This window comes from Lolium perenne, chromosome 4 (genome assembly GCF_019359855.2).
Source record: "Lolium perenne isolate Kyuss_39 chromosome 4, Kyuss_2.0, whole genome shotgun sequence".
NCBI lineage: Eukaryota > Viridiplantae > Streptophyta > Magnoliopsida > Poales > Poaceae > Lolium > Lolium perenne.
The window spans coordinates 397,814,354-397,832,920 of NC_067247.2; the positions used below are offsets into that span (position 1 = coordinate 397,814,354).

Consider the following 18,567-nt stretch of genomic DNA (forward strand, 5'->3'; position numbering starts at 1 on the left):
ATAACAGTGAATAAGTATTCTGTGAAATATAGCCTAAGAGACCCACACGGTGCACACACTGTCACCTTTACACACGTGGGACAAGGAGTCTCCGGAGATCACATAAGTAAAACTCACTTGACTAGCATAATGACATCTAGATTACAAGCATCATCATATGAATCTCAATCATGTAAAGCAGCTCATGAGATTATTGTATTGAAGTACATAGGAGAGAGATGAACCACATAGCTACCGGTACAGCCCCGAGCCTCGATGGAGAACTACTCCCTCCTCATGGGAGCAGCAGCGGTGATGAAGATGGCGGTGGAGATGGCAGCGGTGTCGATGGAGAAGCCTTCCGGGGGCACTTCCCCGTTCCGGCAGCGTGCCGGAACAGAGACTCCTGTCCCCCAGATCTTGGCTTCGCGATGGCGGCGGCTCTGGAAGGTTTCTGTGGGTTTTCGTCGAACGCATCAGGGTTTTCGCGACGGAGGCTTTAAATAGGCGAAGAGGCGGCGCCAGAGGGTCGAAGGGGTGCCCACACCATAGGGTAGCGCAGGCCCCCCCTGGCCGCGCCGGCCTAGGGTTTGGTGGGCCTGTGCCCCCCGTCTGGTCCTTCTCGTGTGTTCTGGATGCTTCCGGGCAAAATAGGAACATGGGCGTTGATTTCGTCCGATTCCGAGAATATTTCGTTACTAGGATTTCTGAAACCAAAAACAATGAGAAACAGAACTGGCACTTCGGCATCTTGTTAATAGGTTAGTTCCAGAAAATGCACGAATATGACATAAAGTGTGCATAAAACATGTAGATAACATCAATAATGTGGCATGGAACATAAGAAATTATCGATACGTCGGAGACGTATCAAGCATCGATTGCTATATTTGTGCTAGAGCTTTGATTTTGAAAACAAGAAACAATTTTGTCAACGGTAGTAATAAAGCATATGTATCATGTAAATTATATCTTACAAGTTGCAAGCCTCATGCATAGTATACTAATAGTGCCCGCACCTTGTCCTAATTAGCTTGGACTACCGGGATCATCGCAATGCACATGTTTTAACCAAGTGTCACAAAGGGGTACCTCTATGCCGCCTGTACAAAGGTCTAAGGAGAAAGCTCGCATTGGATTTCTCGCTATTGATTATTCTCAACTTAGACATCCATACCGGGACAACATAGACAACAGATAATGGACTCCTGTTTTATGCATAAGCATGTAGCAACAATTATTTTTCTCATTTGAGATTGAGGATATATGTCCAAAACTGAAACTTCCACCATGGATCATGGCTTTAGTTAGCGGCCCAATGTTCTTCTCTAACAATATGCATGCTCCAACCATAAGGTGGTAGATCGCTCTTACTTCAGACAAGACGAACATGCATAGCAACTCACATGAAATTCAACAAAAGGTAGTTGATGTCGTCCCCAGGAACATGGTTATCGCACAACAAGCAACTTAATAAGAGATAAAGTGCATAAGTACATATTCAATACCACAATAGTTTTTAGGCTATTTGTCCCATGAGCTATATACTGTAAAGGTGAAGAATGGAAATTTAAAGGTAGCACTCAAGCAATTTACTTTGGAATGGCGGAGAAATACCATGTAGTAGGTAGGTATGGTGGACACAAATGGCATAGTGTTTGGCTCAAGTATTTTGGATGCATGAGAAGTATTCCCTCTCGATACAAGGCTTAGGCTAGCAAGGTTGTTTGAAGCAAACACAAGCATAAACTAGTACATCAAAACTTACATAAAAGACATATTACAAGCATTATAAGACTATACATCGTCTTCCTTGTTGTTCAAACACCTCTCTAGAAAATATCTAGACTCTAGAGAAACCACTCATGCAAACCAAATTTTAACAAGCTCTATGTATTTCTTCACTAATAGGTGCAAAGTATATGATGCAAGAGCTTAAACAAGAGCACAACAATTGCCAAGTATCAAATTATCCAAGACATTCTACCAATTACTACATGTAGCATTTTCCGTTTCCAACCATATAATAATTAACGAAGCAGTTTCAACATTCGCCATGAAAATTAAAAGCTAAGAACACATGTGTTCATACGAACCAGCGGAGCGTGTCTCTCTCCCACACAAGCATTTATTCAAACAAAAACAAAAACAAAAACAAACAGACGCTCCAAGTAAAGTACATAAGATGTGACCGAATAAAAATATAGTTTCAGGGGAGGAACCTGATGATGTTGTCGATGAAGAAGGGGATGCCTTGGGCATCCCCAAGCTTAGACGCTTAAGTCTTCTTAGAATCATAGGGGTGAACCACCGGGCATCCCCAAGCTTAGACTTTTCACTCTTCTTGATCGTAGTATATCATCCTCCTCTCTTGACCCTTGAAAACTTCCTTCACACCAAACTCGAAACAAACTCATTAGAGGGTTAGTGCACAATCAAAATATACATGTTCAGAGGTGACATAATCATTCTTAACACTTCTGGACATTGCACAAAGCTACTGAAAGTCAATGGAATCGAAATATCCATCGAACATAACAAAACTGGCAATGCGAAATAAAAGGCAGAATCTGTCAAAAACAGAACAGTTCGTATTGACGAATTTTATTGGGGAACCACACTTGCTCAAATGAAAATGCTCAAATTGAATGAAAGTTGCGTACATATCTGAGGATCACTCACGTAAATTGGCTTAATTTTCTGAGTTACCTACAGAGAATTTAGCCCAGATTCGTGACAGCAAAGAAATCTGTTTCTGCGCAGTAATCCAAATCTAGTATGAACTTTTCTATCAACGACTTTACTTGGCACAACAAAATACAAAACTAAGATAAGGAGAGGTTGCTACAGTAGTAAACAACTTCCAAGACACAAATATAGAACAAAGTACTGTAGTAAAATAATACATGGGTTATCTTCCAAGAAGTTCTTTCTTTATAGCCATTAAGATGGGCTCAGCAGTTTTGGTGATGCACTCGCAAGAAATAGTATTTGAAGCAAAAGAGAGCTTCAAGAGGCAAATTCAAAACACATTTAAGCCTAACATGCTTCCTATGCAGAGGAATCTTGTATACAAATGAATTCATGAAGAACAAAGTGACAAGCATAAGAGGATAAAACACGAGTAACTTCAAGATTCTCAACATAAAGAGGGGAAACTTAATATTATTAAGATGCATATAACCATATTTCCCTCTCTCATAATAACTTTCAGTAGCATCATTGATGAAATCCACAATATACCCATCACTTAAAACATTCTTATCATGGTTCATATGCGTAGAAGTATCATTAATTTTGGCATAAGGAGAGTTCTTTTCATTAATAGTAATTGGAGCAGGATTATTATCAAGAATTTGAACATGGTAAACAAGTTGCATATTAAGGGAATTGTTTTTGGTAACCCAATCATGACTATGACAAGTTTCATAAGGATAGTTAGAACATATATCATAGCATTCTTTGTAATAATCATCAGAGATCGGAGGCACAGTGTCATCATAGGAAATAGAATAGTTATCTTTCACAGTCGGTTTATCTGTGTCCACACCATCATTGTTATTAGAAGGAGATGTATCAAGAACATAATGACCAGTAGCTAAAGGATTTTCAAACACCTCTTCCCCAAGCTTAGAGCTTTCTATATCATTATGGGAGGAAGCATGGATAGCACTGACACTATGGCAATTATTATCATCATCATTTTCAGAATTAATTTCCCAGAGATTTGCAATATCAAAAGTAGTGTGCTCATTCAAATCATGATTGCTAATGTATGTAAAGGGCATAGGAAGATCATCGTATTCAGATTCATTATCACAATAATCGTTAGGAGCAACATACTTACGGTTACCTAGCGTTATCTCATTCACGCGGGGATACGCCGTTACCTCTTTCTTTTTATTCTCCTTCTTCTTCTTCTTCTTCGTTCCTTTTTTCTTCTTCTTCTCTTCCTTCTCCTCGTTCCCTTCTTTAGGAGGAAGAGGCTTGAAGGGTGGCTTGTCCGCATAACCTGATTTACTTTCAGAAACAATAGAAGAAACTTGGGAGGATCCCTCCTTTTCATTAATTAGTTGAAAACACACAGCGGTCCTATCATATTTTGGCAAGGTGTCATCTTCTAAAATATTTTGTATGTAAGTATTTGTATGGCTATTATCAATGCAATAAGAAAAACACCCATGCAGGACATCATCAATATCAAGATCACTCATATGTAACAAAGAGATTTTTCTCGACAGTTCTTCACACCCCAAAAATAAAGTAAGTTCATCATGCTGATTAGGAGTAATTTCATCATCACAATACAAATTTGCAGCACTCATTGGGTTCAAATTATCATTGGAGGAGCATTGAAAATTAAAATGACCCACTTCATGGCAAACTTCACAAATAAAAGGATAGAGGGCACAAACTTTTTTACCAAGATCATCTAGAGCCCTAAACCACTTTCTAGTTTTTTCATTAGCATGATGGATACAATATTCATCTTTGATTTGATTAATTCCACAAGGTCTATGTATTCCACAAAAATTAACATGCTTATAGGAAATAGCATTCTTAGGAGTTTGAGCATGCTTATTGCAATAATTAACAACAATTTCATTCTTCATGCAAGCCTCTTTAAAAGGTTCATGATATTTATCAAAATTATTTTTAGGTAATTCAAAATGGGAAGCAAAGGCTTTATAAAGATTTGCAGCAACTTGAGAGTCAAGACCATAAGTAGCACTCATATTTCGAAATTTATCGGTATCCATAAAAGCTTCAATGCATTCATAATCATAATTTATACCTGACTCTTTACCTTTGTCGTTCTCCCATCCTTCAGCGTTGTCCTCAATCCGATCAAGAAGATCCCACCTAGCTTCAACCTCCTTGCTTGTGAAAGATCCCTCCGAACATGCGTCCAGATAGTCCTTATGTTGTCCTGAAAGCCTCGCATAAAAATTGTTAACAATAACATTACGGGGGAGCTCATGAATGGGACATTTGAGCATTAGTGATTTCAATCTCCCCCACGCTTGAGAAATACTCTCTCCATCACGAGGATAAAAGTTATAAATATAATTCCTATCAATATGCACTTCATGAGGAGGATAAAATTTAGAATAAAAGAGAGATGCAATTTCCTCCCAACCAAGAGAATGACTATTCTCCAACAATTTATACCAATGCGCCGCTTTACCAGACAGCGAAACAGAGAATAACTTCTTCCTCACTTCATCCATAGAGATACCTGCACACTTGAATAACCCGCATAATTCATGCAAAAACAGTAAATGATCTCTAGGGTGGACAGTTCCATCCCCTTTATAGTGGTTATCCATAACATGTTCAATAATTTTCATAGGTATTTTATACGGAATACTTTCAGTAGGTGCATTTAAAATATCACAAGCATCATTAGAGTTATTGCATATGGGAGATAAAGTATTATCAGAGCAAATTTTTTCCCCTAAAGATGGGAAGCTAAAAAGATCACAAAAACTAGCTTCCCCAAGCTTAGACTTCTCCATAGCATTAGCAGTAATTGCATTCATACTAATAACATCGCTACTAGCATGCAAATAAGGTTCCATAGGTTTTTTAATTTTCACATCAAACAATTCTAAATCAGGAAAAAGATTAAAAAGCTCACCAATTTTGTTGTTGTTTTCCATTGTGCCTAACTAGTGTAAACAAGAAACAAAAAGATGCAATTGCAGGATCTAAAGGAAATAGCTTCGAGCACTCACACACCGGCAATAGTGCTAGGAAATACCTTAGTAGTCGGGGGATGTGAATACCTTTTACCTTACCTCCCCGGCAACGGCGCCAGAAAAGTGCTTGATGTCTACGGGAGCTTCTATTCTTGTAGATAGTGTTGGGCCTCCAAGAGCAGAAGTTTGTAGAACAGCAGCAAGTTTCCCTTAAGTGGATCACCCAAGGTTTATCGATCTCAGGGAGGAAGAGGTCAAAGATATCCCTCTCATGCAACCCTGCAACCACAAAGCAAGAAGTCTCTTGTGTCCCCAACACACCTAATAGGCGCACTAGTTCGGCGAAGAGATAGTGAAATACAGGTGGTATGAATAAGTATGAGCAGTAGCAACAACACCAGAAAAGTGCTTTCTTGTCCGGGATCGGTGTATAGTTGATGGTGATAATATTGCAGCGATAGTAAAACAAGAAACAAGCGACGATAGCAGTATTTAGGAAACAAGGCCTAGGGATCCTACTTTCACTAGTGGACACTCTCAACATTGATCACATAACAGAATAAATAGATGCATACTCTACACTCTCTCGTTGGATGATGAACACCATTGCGTAGGATTACACGAACCCTCAATGCCGGAGTTAACAAGCTCCACAATATTCAATGTTCATATTTAAATAACCTTAGAGTGCAAGATAGATCAACATAACCAAATAGATCACATCAATACCATCATAGTAATAGTTAACTTCACAATCTACAAGAGATCACAATCATAGCATACGCCAAGTACTACACGGTGCACACACTGTCCACATTACACCGTACAGGAGGAATAGACTACTTTAATAACATCACTAGAGTAGCACATAGAGGAATAGTGATACAAAACTCATATGAATCTCAATCATGTAAAGCAGCTCATGAGATTATTGTATTGAAGTACATGGGAGAGAGATTAACCACATAGCTACAGCGGAGCCCTCAGCCTCGGGGGTGAATTACTCCCTCCTCATCATGGAGGCAGCGATGGCGGTGAAGATGGCGGTGGAGACGGCGGTGGAGATGACTCCGGGGGCAATTCCCCGTCCCGGCAGGGTGCCGGAACAGAGACTTATGTCCCCCGAATTGGAGTTTCGCGATGTGGCGGCGCCCCTGGAGTCTTTCTGGAGTTTCGTCAATTAGTACTGCGTTTTTAGGTCGAAGGGGGTTTTATAGGCGAAGAGGCGGCGCAGGAGGGCTGACAGGGTGGCCTCACCCTAGGCCGGCGCGGCCAGGGTCTGGCCCGCGCGGCCCTATGGTGTGGGGCCCCCCTGGCTCCTCTCCGACTCTTCTTCGGTGTTCTGGAGCCTTCCGGGACACTTAGGAGGTTTGGCGTTGATTTCGTCCATTTCCGAGAATATTGCCCGAACGACCTTTCTGGAACCAAAAATGCAGAACAAAGAACTGGCCTTTCGGCATCTCGTCAATAGGTTAGTTCCGGAAAACGCATAATAATGACATAAAGTGTGAACAAAACATATCGGTATTGTCATAAAACAAGCATGGAACATCAGAAATTATAGATACGTTGGAGACGTATCACGTACCACCGTCCCGAGTGCTCTCCGCCCTATGGCCCCTACTTCTTCTCCCCCTCGTGAGGATCCCTCCTCCGGGGTACCGTCGATTAGGCAACGATAGCAGCCGTAGGCAGCCTCCTGCAGATGCAGCGAGCCCGGCTCGTCGCCGGCAACGAAGTCGGCGGAGGTGTCCGGTAGCCTCTGGATGCCGTGTGGATCACCCTTGAGGACGACGAAGAACTCGAACAACACTTTCCGCCCCTCCTGCAGGTCCGACGATGAAGACGACTGTGTCGCAGGCGACGGCGAGCGCGCAACTCTGTCGTGGCCACAACCACGACCACGGCCGTGACCTCGTCCTCCGCCTTTACCAGTCATGGCGTCGACTCTTGAGATGGTGGCGGCTTGGGTTGGGGGAGAGAGGCGCTAGGGTTTGTGTGTGAGAGGGATGATGAGAGTCGGATCTTTTTATAGGCCGGAGGGAGGCGAGGGAGCGGTGGCGCTCATTAACGCTGGCACACAAAGCTAGGCGCGACGAGACGCTTCGCTGCGCCTCTGCGGGAACTGCACCGTCGCTGCGCGCCAATAACTTCCATCGCGAGGTAGGCGACAGTTAGGTTAAACTTCAATGTGCCGCTGACGTGTTGGGCCCGCCACGCCTCGCCTCGCTCTTCGTTGTTTCCTGCGTCCCCGAAGTGTCCCCTGAGTAGCGGGAACGGGCTCGAGGCGCCGGACACCGTATCTGGCCGTGCCGGATAAAAAGAGGCTTTTGGGCACGCGGCTGAAAACTTTTTTTTTGTTCGGCGCACTCCAAATCCCTTCTGAAGACGTTTTGGGGGACGCGGCTGGAGATGCTCTTAGTCCCAGAAAAATGTATTGCCTATCCAAAGGACCAGCAAGCCCCCAGAGGCCCCCTCCGAAGGCACATAAGCAAATCTATAATACCTAAATAGGAGCAACCCACTAAGTGAATTCTCTCAACATGCAACCTATCCACCTCAGCAAACATGCCACATCATCTTTTATTTCCAAGAGAAAATTTTATTTTTGTTCTGATGAAACTGAACAGACGGCATGCATGCCTTTTACTACTCCACTAGAAGAGACGAATAGTGTTGTTGCTTCAGTTCAGAACGTCGCTCCATCTCCACCACTGATTTATTTAGTTAAGCATCTCAGTTTCTCTCCCCACAAACCTTCTCTTCACCTTCTTTTTCCGTTCCCTTTATCCACTGCATGCATGTGCCACTTCTTCTCTATTTAATCTGTAAACATCTTTCCATTTTCCGGCCTCCATTTTGGCAGCAACCTCCTGTAGCTCCAATTCGAATGTCGCTGCCTCTTTCATGTGGCCGCTGATCACCACCGCTAGAAGTCCACAAGATCTTGCTCTCCAGGGGCCTGGACCCTGGAGGATATATCCTGATTGAGTTTGGAGAAGAAAATTTCTCCCTATTATCCTGCGACCTTACTTCTTTGTATGTTGATCCCCGATTTGCCTTTGCCTTCCTCTCATCCACCTTCTTCCCCTTTCATGTATTGAATTCCATGCTTATTGCATTGGATTTTCTTACGTATATGTACAAATCTGACAGTGTTGTTCTTGGAGTTACCAAACAATATTACTGAAATATTGGCACTCTAATTTTTGACTCGCTGGTAGAAGCTAAACAGACTGCAGTTTTCCTTTACTAATTGCTGAAGAAGCTAAATAAAATGGTGTGTCGTGCTTGATTTCAGAGTATGATTATTGAGAGTTTGTCGTTGGTTCACAGGTAAAGCTCTTGCCGCACATGAGCATGCCTCAACAACCTACTGTTTTATATAAAAAAGCTCTTTCTTTACATAGTAAGACCTTCTATGTTTTATATTCTAATAATTAAGACAGAACTTCTTCAACTTCATGCAAGCTAGCCCATGGTAATGGAATGAGATTTTGGTTCTGAGAAGTTCTGTTGTTGTTATTACTGTATCTAAGATTATTTTGTCTCATTTATCATTCAATATATTTTTATTTTTTATTCAGTTTACTGCTGTGGATTCTATAATAGTTTTGCTCTGAATTTGTGCAGTAAGATTACCGAAGAAATGAATTATGATGTGTCTTCTTTCTAAGTATGATATATATATCCATGATTACAATTTAATGCTTTGTTAAGAAAATACAAAGAATATATATTACATTCATCAATATATAGTATCTGGTACATAGAGAGGGTGAGAATAATACTACTGCATTCCTATATATGTACTGTAGGTATTCTGTGTTTTCAACAGTGGTGTATTAGTACTATCTATACACGAATTTAGACCATAGGTTTGGGTGCGGGTATCCCAACTTTGTAGCTATTCTTCGAGTTTTTACCAGGTTAAGGTAACTGCCAAATTGTTCCGTTTGTAGAGTATATTGGATTCATATTACATTATCTTAACAGTGCTAAACTAAAGTTATAACTCTTTCTTTGGTGTGTGCAGTTGGAGTACAAATTAATGATCTTCAACAAAGGATTATAGCAAGACGCAACACTTTGTCTTCTACACGAAAATTTAATGCGGGGTGGCCCTTATTTTCTATTTTTGGTCACTTTAGTTCATCTAAGTGCAGATTGTTCATACGGTATATATGTACAATTGAAGGTTTAAAAGCCTAAGGTGACTACCGGACATGAGTACCTTTTAATGATACCTCTTACTCTTGATTGTATTTATCCGGCATCCAAAATGTTAGCATCAAGATTTTTTGTTCAATTTATCTTCACTATCTTCTTTTTTACTCTGCATATTTCTTCAGGATACAAAATACAACAAAATGTCCCGCTGCAACGCGCGGGGCATCTTCTAGTTTATCAAAACGACGTGGAGCAAATTTTTTTTTATAAAGCTTTGATCAATATCCCTCCTTTTGGTCTCCTGCAAACACATTATGGATGCGTTGCTCTCCACAAGTTGGTTCTCACATAGCCGGTCCCTTGCCTTGTGACTTGAACGTGTATGGATTTTGCAACTAGGTGCGGGGTGTGAGGTGACGTACCACGTCTGCATGCCTGGATTGCCTGCCGTGAAATTGATCGATCTGCTCTTCTCGACCCTTCTTTATGCTCGATGTTTCAATATACGTACATACATACGGACATATTACCAACACGCACAAGACAAACTCTGTGTAGATAGATTCGTCCGAGTGGAGATACAAAACAGAACTAATCAACCCGATTGATACAGCTAGGCAGCCGGGCGCTCGTATGGGACTCCGGCTCGGACAGGGGCACCGTCGAGCGTACGTATATACCGTGAGGAATCTGTGTCGGCCTTTTCGAACCCGCCCCAATTGCTATTTACTAGATTTAGATGTGCGCCTTGGCGCACGATCCTGTGAAGCTCGTGCCGATATTTATTTTGTATAACAAAGATAAAATCTAATTGCCAATATGATAATACATATCTTAGGTTTTATAAAACTAAATTGCGAAGGGAGAACTAAGCTTCTATTGATCCATGGTTGTATCAATACATTACTACCCTTTGCCCCTATTTTTTGCTTACAGAAGCAAAACACCATTATGTGAAATAAAAACCATTATATAGGCTAGTGAAGTTGCAAATACCTATTTATATTTGTTCTCCTTGATCCCAAAGTAGGTCCAGCGTTTCCTGAGACGAAGACACCATCACCGCCCAATCCCCTATTGTAATTAGTGTTTCTGGATAAAATAATATTCATGAGTTACTGCTGCAAAGGAAACTAAGATGTCTAATAATTTATACTTAATTGATCATATGCTCATTTGAGACTACATGGAAAACTAAAAGTAATGAGTTATAATTTATTCTTAATAGGTCATATGCTCATTCAAGGCTATATGGAAAACTTAACACTCAATCAATCATGTAGCTCTCACCTTCTATTGTGTGGCAGACAAATTTTCCTGACACTTTATTTGTCATCCACAATTAGGTGGCTCACCCATAACTCAACAGCACATAACACCTACATTCCCAGCTATCCTCTCTCGCTGATGACGGAAGCTGCAAATCCTGATCGGAAACAACGGTATCAACTACTCTCGTGCTGAAATAACCTATTGTGGATAAATATTAATAAGTGCGTCCATGAAGTGTTCTGTAAAAGAAAAGACCAAGTCCTGAAGGTGTGCAATCTGCATGATTCACAGGTATGTCTATATATAATTTGTGACCGATTACTAAGTTTCCTTTTGGGAAACACATCGCATTAATATTTTACTACAGTAAAATTATGAAAATCACTATTCTTAAGATGGAAAAAAATGTTTATGTCGGACAAAATATTTGGCTCTAGCTAATTTATGGATAGATAAGGTAGCGAATACTGCCAGTTTCAACCAATCTGTTACTGCATAGGTGAATAGAGAGCCAAAGGTGGTGAAATATATCTCTCACTTACATGGTACTTTTTTCCCTTAAGCTGAGCAAGAACTTTATTTGAAACCGGCATACTTTATCATAGAATGTGGAAAGACAGAACGGAGCCAATAAAATGATGAAATGATTACTGACATGAGGTTAAGAAGTCATGGTGAAGAAAAATCAAAGTACACAACAATCTGTAACTGTGAAGAATAATGCAATGAGAAAGCAATCAGAAATAAACATTGAATACAATAATTAATACCTTCATAATTTCAACAAAACATATGCACGGCAGGCTACAACCAGCTGAACATAGGAACTACGATATCTGCATGTAGTTTTTCTCCGGTGAATATTTACCTGAGGACATGACCACAACCTGCAAAACATATGCACGGCAGGCTACAACCAGCTGAACAAGAGGCATGTGTCTGGTACTCATAAAAGACAACAATAAACTGCAAAACTAATTTTAGGAACTGAAGATCTTTATACAAGAGTCTTTTATCTCACGAGGCACTGCCGTAGATTGTGAGTGAGAGAGAAATGAACCTTGTCGCGGTGGCGACATCAAGAATGGTGATGCGGCAGCTAGGACTGAATCAGCGATAAGGCAGCACTGGGAGACGTAGTGTGCCAGCGAATGGACGCCACAAAAACTATTCCCTACAAAAGAGGTGCTCAGTTTTAGATGGTAGGCAGAAATGCTATATAGCAAAGAGTATTGTTTGCTCGTTATAAATAAAGCAATGCTCACAGAAACTAATACCAATCAAATGTTGTTTCTTGCTCTTATAACACATAAAAGGTATTTGAATGGTTGATCTATTCTTATGCACAATAAACTAAGTCTAGCCAACACACCACATGAAAAATGAATAGTAATGTTACTTTAGCAATCCACAGAAATCATGAAACAATAGATGCCCTGCCGACCATTTTCCAAGATAAACTGGGCACCCTTGTGAGCATCCATACCAACAGAAAAAAACAGTTGCAAAAGAACCCACAACAGTACCAAATAACTGCAATGATAACTGATTAACAACATTGCTAATAGCAGGAGGTAGCGTCGTATCGCAAGAATACGAAGGAGCGGTGCATGGGAACCAAATGAGCAACCACGTGTCGACTGAGATCTGCAGACCGGCCAACATATTTAAACTGAATGCAGTTGTCAAATCTGAACAACAATATTTCTAGCATGTCCAAGCAAAGTTCTAGCATGCCAAGGCAAACTAAGATTTTGAAAGAACCAATGATCTCCTCTCTCAGTTTTGAGTTCAATGTGCAATACACATCTATAATTTTTGAAAAAAAAGATCATACGCCGCAACAGGTCTCTTCTATTAAGCCTATGCATAAGTAAAAGCTAAAAATTGTGTTTGAATCTGACTGGATGATTTTCATAACAAATGAAAACTGATAAGGGTGATATATTGTCCAGTTTGAAATCTGTATATACCTTAGAGGTGGTAATACCTGGAGTTTTCCAAGACCCAAGTGTCATTCTCATCGGTGAGAGCTAGGCTTTCTTGGAGATAACAAAATACTGTAAAATATTCCTCGGCTATCACAGTTAAAGACCTAGAGTTATTAATTGTTCATAACATTCAAATCTTTTTAAGATATATAAAATTACAATTCTTTCTTATCCAATGCTAATACACCAACCAAAAATCACCTAGACTTTAGCACCTCTAGGAAAACATGGAGAAATTGAGAACCAGGTGGTTCACATGATGCAAAAAATGAGATTATTCTGAATCTAATTTCAGATGACAAATAACCAATTGTGGTAACAAAAAAGGAAGAAATAATTCTAGTGAAATAACAGTAAGGAAATGATTTTAGTAAATAATAAGGAGCATATACCATTAAATGTTTCCTCGGTGTCTCTTCCCACTCGAACAAAGCTTCCAAAATCTGCTACACACGGATAATTGAAGTTTTAATAGTACAACATGTAAATTAGTAGGAGCCAAGAATCTATTACCGGGCAAGCCACCGTTGTGATCTACTTTCCCGAGTTTATGCAGCAAGATGGGATCTTGAGAAAGAACCTAGGAGGTGGGAACCTGAACGATCTGAGCTTCTAGTGATCATTTTCCTTCTTCTCTGCAATCAAAAAAGTTCTACTGATAAGATTAATCATGCAAGCACATGCATCACAATTAAGCTTAATCATTACAACACAAATTGAATCTCACAAATCAAAATTAAAAAGAGTACAGGACTTGAGTAATAGAAACTGAACAACCATATGCATTGGAACATAGGTGTTGATAATTATATACAGTATCAATAGGTCACTGGCATCGATCAGAGCGTTAGCACCATCTGCAACACCCATTAATAAATCCGATACTTCCTTGGCAACTGATAAAGAAATACATAATATTTTAATTAATAGCTTCATCCTTCATTCAAAATAATCGTTTGCAGCTTATACTTAATTCCAGTCAACTAATTACATTTTACTAAATAGACAGACAAGCATTAACAGAGATATCAGGCTGCTCATTCCATATGAATTAACTGGAAAAATTACGAAAAAAGTGAACTGGCTATACAACCCATGGGTTGGGAAAACTCACCTGCACAAATATCTAGCCAACTTCAATGCAGCTTCAAGTTCAAAGCTTAGAGGAGAAACTCTAGATAACACATACAGGTGTAGTGTTAGTGCATTAAGTAAATCCACAAAGCTAAGAGTCTTTGCTCGAGTATGTTACCGGGCAAGACACCGTTGTGATCTTCTTTCCCAAATCTATGCAGAAAGATGAGATGTTGAGAGAGAACCTGGGAGGAGGGAACCTGAACGATCTGAGCCTTCTAGTGAGCATTTTCCTTCTTCTCTGCAATCAAAAAATTGCTACTGATAAGCTTAATCATTCAACCACATGCATCAAGCAGCACCGCAAAATATTAAGCACTTCATGAACATAAATGAATACACAGTTCAATAACTTGAGAAATTAACTGAACAAAATATGGCTCATTAAAATAGCCTTTGTCTTCTTTAGAAAAATCCTTCCAGTTCTTTTTTTCTCTTTTCTTCTTCCTCAAACCTACACACACAGTGTTCAGAAAATAGCATCAATTCTTATAGTTCAATCGTTTGAGAACTTAATCAAACAAAATATGACTCAAAAAATGACCTTGGTCTTCTTAAAAAATCAAATCTTTTTGTTTCCTATTTAGATCTGCACATAGTGTTTTTACAAAAACATCAATTAGTTTTTTCCCTACCCTTGGAGAGGGAGGAATTTCAGAGACACACTCGTTGTTTGCTACTACCATGAAAAATGTATCTAAGCTGGATTTGCATCCACGAACAAGTTGCAGTCTGCCACCCACCCGGATGTCGCTGTCGTGGCACGCCATCACGTCTGAGCTGCCGCTACGGAAGTGCACACACACACACACACACACACACACAGAGAGAGAGAGAGAGAGAGAGAGAGAGAGACCGGGAGGAAAGAGGATAGGGGGCGTTGAACTGCCTAGGGCGGGAGCCGCCGACTTCTCCGTCGCGCTGCTAGCGCCCCGCACGTCCTCCAAGGCCGCACCAACTCCAGGTGTGTCCCGTCCGCCATTGCTGTAGAGGGTGGAGCACCATCAACCCCTCTTTCTTGCGCCCCTCCTTGCCCATCTCTCTTCCAGTAAAGGAGCTGGTGTGGTGTAGGCAGAGGGACGTGATGCAGGCAGAAGATCTGGCGGAGGGGATGGCATCGGCGGCCGACCTGCACTTCCACCCGGCGATGGCGGTGATGAGGCGGCGCTGCTGCAGGAGACCATGACGTCGACGACACGAGGTAGAGGCGGCGCTGCTAGGCGACAACACATGGAGGAGCTGGAGCTCGAGGAGAGGGGCGGTGCGGGGAGAGAAGGAGAGGGAGAGAGGCGTGCGGCGGCGGGGATGCGGGCGCGAGGGGAGAGGATTGGGGAGGAGACGGGCAGAGGAGGGGATTGGGGAGCGATTGGGGGCGTGGCGATTGGTGGAGATCGGGCCGAGCGGGCCTTTTCGCGATCCATGGATAAAAAGTGGGTCTGCGGGAGGGCCTCAGCGCCCTGGACGGAACGACGGCCGAGATCGCGCCACGTCTGCTCGATCGGACGGCCGAAAATCCAAAGCGCTGTGAGAGCTCCATGGGGGTGCAGCAATCATACCGTGAGATACCAGGGTCTCCAGACTCCAGACTCTACCCAAACCCAGAGGCCAGAGGAGAGGAGAGGCGGCAAGGCAAGCTAACCTAGATCGGCAAGGCAGAGGCGAGGAAAGGGGAAGAAAGCTCCGGCGGCTTAGCTAGATCGACCGGCAAGGCAGAGGCGAGGAAGGGGAAGAAAGCTCCGGCGCCGGCGCTGAATATGGGCGGTGAGGAGGCGTTGGCAGCGTTTGGTGCGAGGAGGAAAAAGGAGCGGGAATTTGAACCCGAGGAGTCCCGCACCGATCCCAAGGCCTACGAAGCTCGTCTCTACCGCCTGTTCTGGAACAACAATTTCGCCACTGAATGCGGCTCCTACGAGGACACAAGTAAGCTTCACGCCTCTCAAGTCCTAGTTTAATTTTGGCTAGTGCTGCAATTTTGATTGTCCCCCCTCCTATCGCTAACCACGTTTATGTGCTATTGGATCGACTCATGCAGCCTCTATACCTCCCATGAGCTTCACCGACCGTCGTTGCACATTCGCAGACATGCAATCGACCTTGCAGATCTTCTCGGTGAAAGTCGAGGAGATAATGGGAGGCTTGCAATGGCCGCTTCACGTCTACGGCATGGTAGCAGTACGCGATATCGTGGACCATAACCGTAATATCATCTTCCACCGTCAAAGAGATAACTTTCAATCAATTACAGAGGAGGTTAGTTTGTACACCTTCTCCTACTTAATTTGTCTCGGTTAATTAGGAGTGCATATTAATTATATATGCATTTTTTGGGGGGTCTGATCACTTCAAAATTCAAATGCATGCAGGATCCCTATCTAGCACTAACTGGCCCTACCCGTGCCGTTGTGGTGAATGTTCACCCTGTGTACTTTGAGGTCGATCTTAAAGTGAAAGGCGTCGTTGAGTCCGAGGACAAAGATTTAAGCTTTCTAGCACTTTGTTACACCTGCAACGGCCCATGTATGTCCTACGTGACCAATCTTGTTGGGACTAGCAAGCTTAGTACACTAAAGTTCACGTTTGGTCACATCCTCAACTCCGTCGAGGCCACGGTCAATGTGGAAGTCATTAGCGGGAGATGGCCATGCGATTATCAAGGCGTATTTACTGCCAAAACCTCCAACATTGACGACATGGACATAGTGATGCTTGCATATGAAGATGGTGAATTGCCAATGGATGGTGACCGCAAGATCAAGCTTTCACGCCGTGTTATTTGCGTCGAACTTATTCCACCCGAGGAACACCTTAAGAAGTCAAAGTTGATGCTTACTCTCAAGGCGTTGCATATTAATGACATAAATGGTAAGGTGGAACATCATCTGAGTTTCAAGCCAAAGAAGAATGGTAGAAGCCATCGGAAAATTAAGGTCGGCCCCTGTGAGATTCAAGTGACCGTGGCATGGTCTCTTCTCACGACCTTCAAATTTCCCTACGAGGAGTCTTAACTCACATGAAATGTTTGTGTTTGCTAAAGTAGACGGACTAGTTGTTGCAGTACGTATAATAACTAGCAAAATACATGTACGTTGCCACAGATAGTTCATGTATTCTTCGTTTTGGGTGATCCTTTGTTCTCACAATTTAGGATGGACAACACGTCGAGATTTACATTTAAGCAAACCACATGATACTTAACTATCCTTGAATGAACATGGCCAAGGAACATTTAATTTATGCTGAAAACCAGATAAAAGTTTTTACGGAAAAAAGTGAGACCGAGAAATCTGGGTACAAGATAAAAGAGTAGCACAAAATGCAAAATAAAAATGAAACTAAATACCGAAATAAGTGCCCACACGCAGGATCGAACTACGGACCTTCAGTTTACAAGACTGACGCTCTACCACTGAGCTATACGGGCTTGACTGGTTATAATCTGATAGCAGGACAAATTAACTTCTAATGACGACGAAGCCTCGGGTTTTGTGAACGCTTCTATCGCAAATTATGAAACTGGTATCTAAATGTGGTTATGAAAGCTTCGAGTCATTCCGTGCTATGGTTCTGAAACCCTACCAAACAAATATCTAGTGAAATTGGATCCTAAATAAGACTCACATAGTCACATACGATATTCGAGTTATTCCGCGGCTGCGCCCACTTGACTTTGGTCAGCCCCGAGGGTCGTTTTGATCTGGCCGGTGGAGACCATCTGCGGCTGCACCTCAGCTCCTGCCCGTGGATAATCTGTACCCCTAATAATAAAGGAGCTAACGTTTCCTTGGTTTCGTCCGTCATAATGCGCTTTCGTCCGTCGTGATTTGCGCTTTTGTACGTCTCCAGATGTGTCCTATTTCCTGTGTGATCGACATGTGCTTCCTTATCGTTGAGAGTTCTAGCCGATTTTAGTCTAATCTAAGATTAACCAGGCCCGGAGTCCGTCCCAAGCCCGTCTCATCCGTTCTTACGCTGAAAAGTTCCACATCTTGTACGACAAGTTGTAGTATTGTCGTGTATAAATATACCTATCGTGGGGCAATTGTCTATGATTGTTCCTTGATTTCGTGATGAAGTCATGAAGCAGCAGTCGGAAGCGGTAGATTTATTTGATTTTGAAGGCCGCGAGTCGGCGACCCTCGCCCATATCGGCAGAGACGTGATCAAAGCATCAAGCGCGCACCGCCGCAGAGGCCGATGTACTCCAACCTTGTGGTCTAGGCGGCCGGGAAAGCATGACCGTGACACACTGTCGCGATCTGATGCCCCCTTGCTGATACGAGGTAGCCACGTCCCGCGATAACGATGAGTCTCCACTCTCC

General features: G+C 42.2%; 1 long non-coding RNA gene and 1 other non-coding gene across 6 annotated transcripts; both read right to left on the minus strand.

Annotated features, from left to right (window-relative positions):
* Positions 1 to 7,130: 7,130 nt before the first annotated feature.
* Positions 7,131 to 15,784, minus strand: LOC127297608 (uncharacterized). 5 transcript variants are annotated; one of them, XR_011744215.1, is made up of 8 exons: positions 14,367 to 14,822; positions 14,229 to 14,288; positions 13,628 to 13,749; positions 13,507 to 13,557; positions 12,184 to 12,297; positions 11,894 to 12,010; positions 11,142 to 11,277; positions 7,131 to 10,943 (listed from the first exon to the last, which is right to left on the minus strand). It is a non-coding gene; the product is annotated as an uncharacterized lncRNA (long non-coding RNA). The 5 variants fall into 5 exon arrangements; XR_007849274.2 differs by having other exon boundaries at positions 12,184 to 13,749; positions 14,367 to 14,489; positions 14,615 to 15,784; XR_007849273.2 differs by having other exon boundaries at positions 12,184 to 13,557; positions 14,367 to 15,782.
* A 1,813-nt stretch (positions 15,785 to 17,597) lies between these two features.
* Positions 17,598 to 17,669, minus strand: TRNAT-UGU (transfer RNA threonine (anticodon UGU)). The gene has a single exon. It is a non-coding gene; the product is annotated as a tRNA-Thr (tRNA).
* Between the last annotated feature and the right edge of the window lie 898 nt (positions 17,670 to 18,567).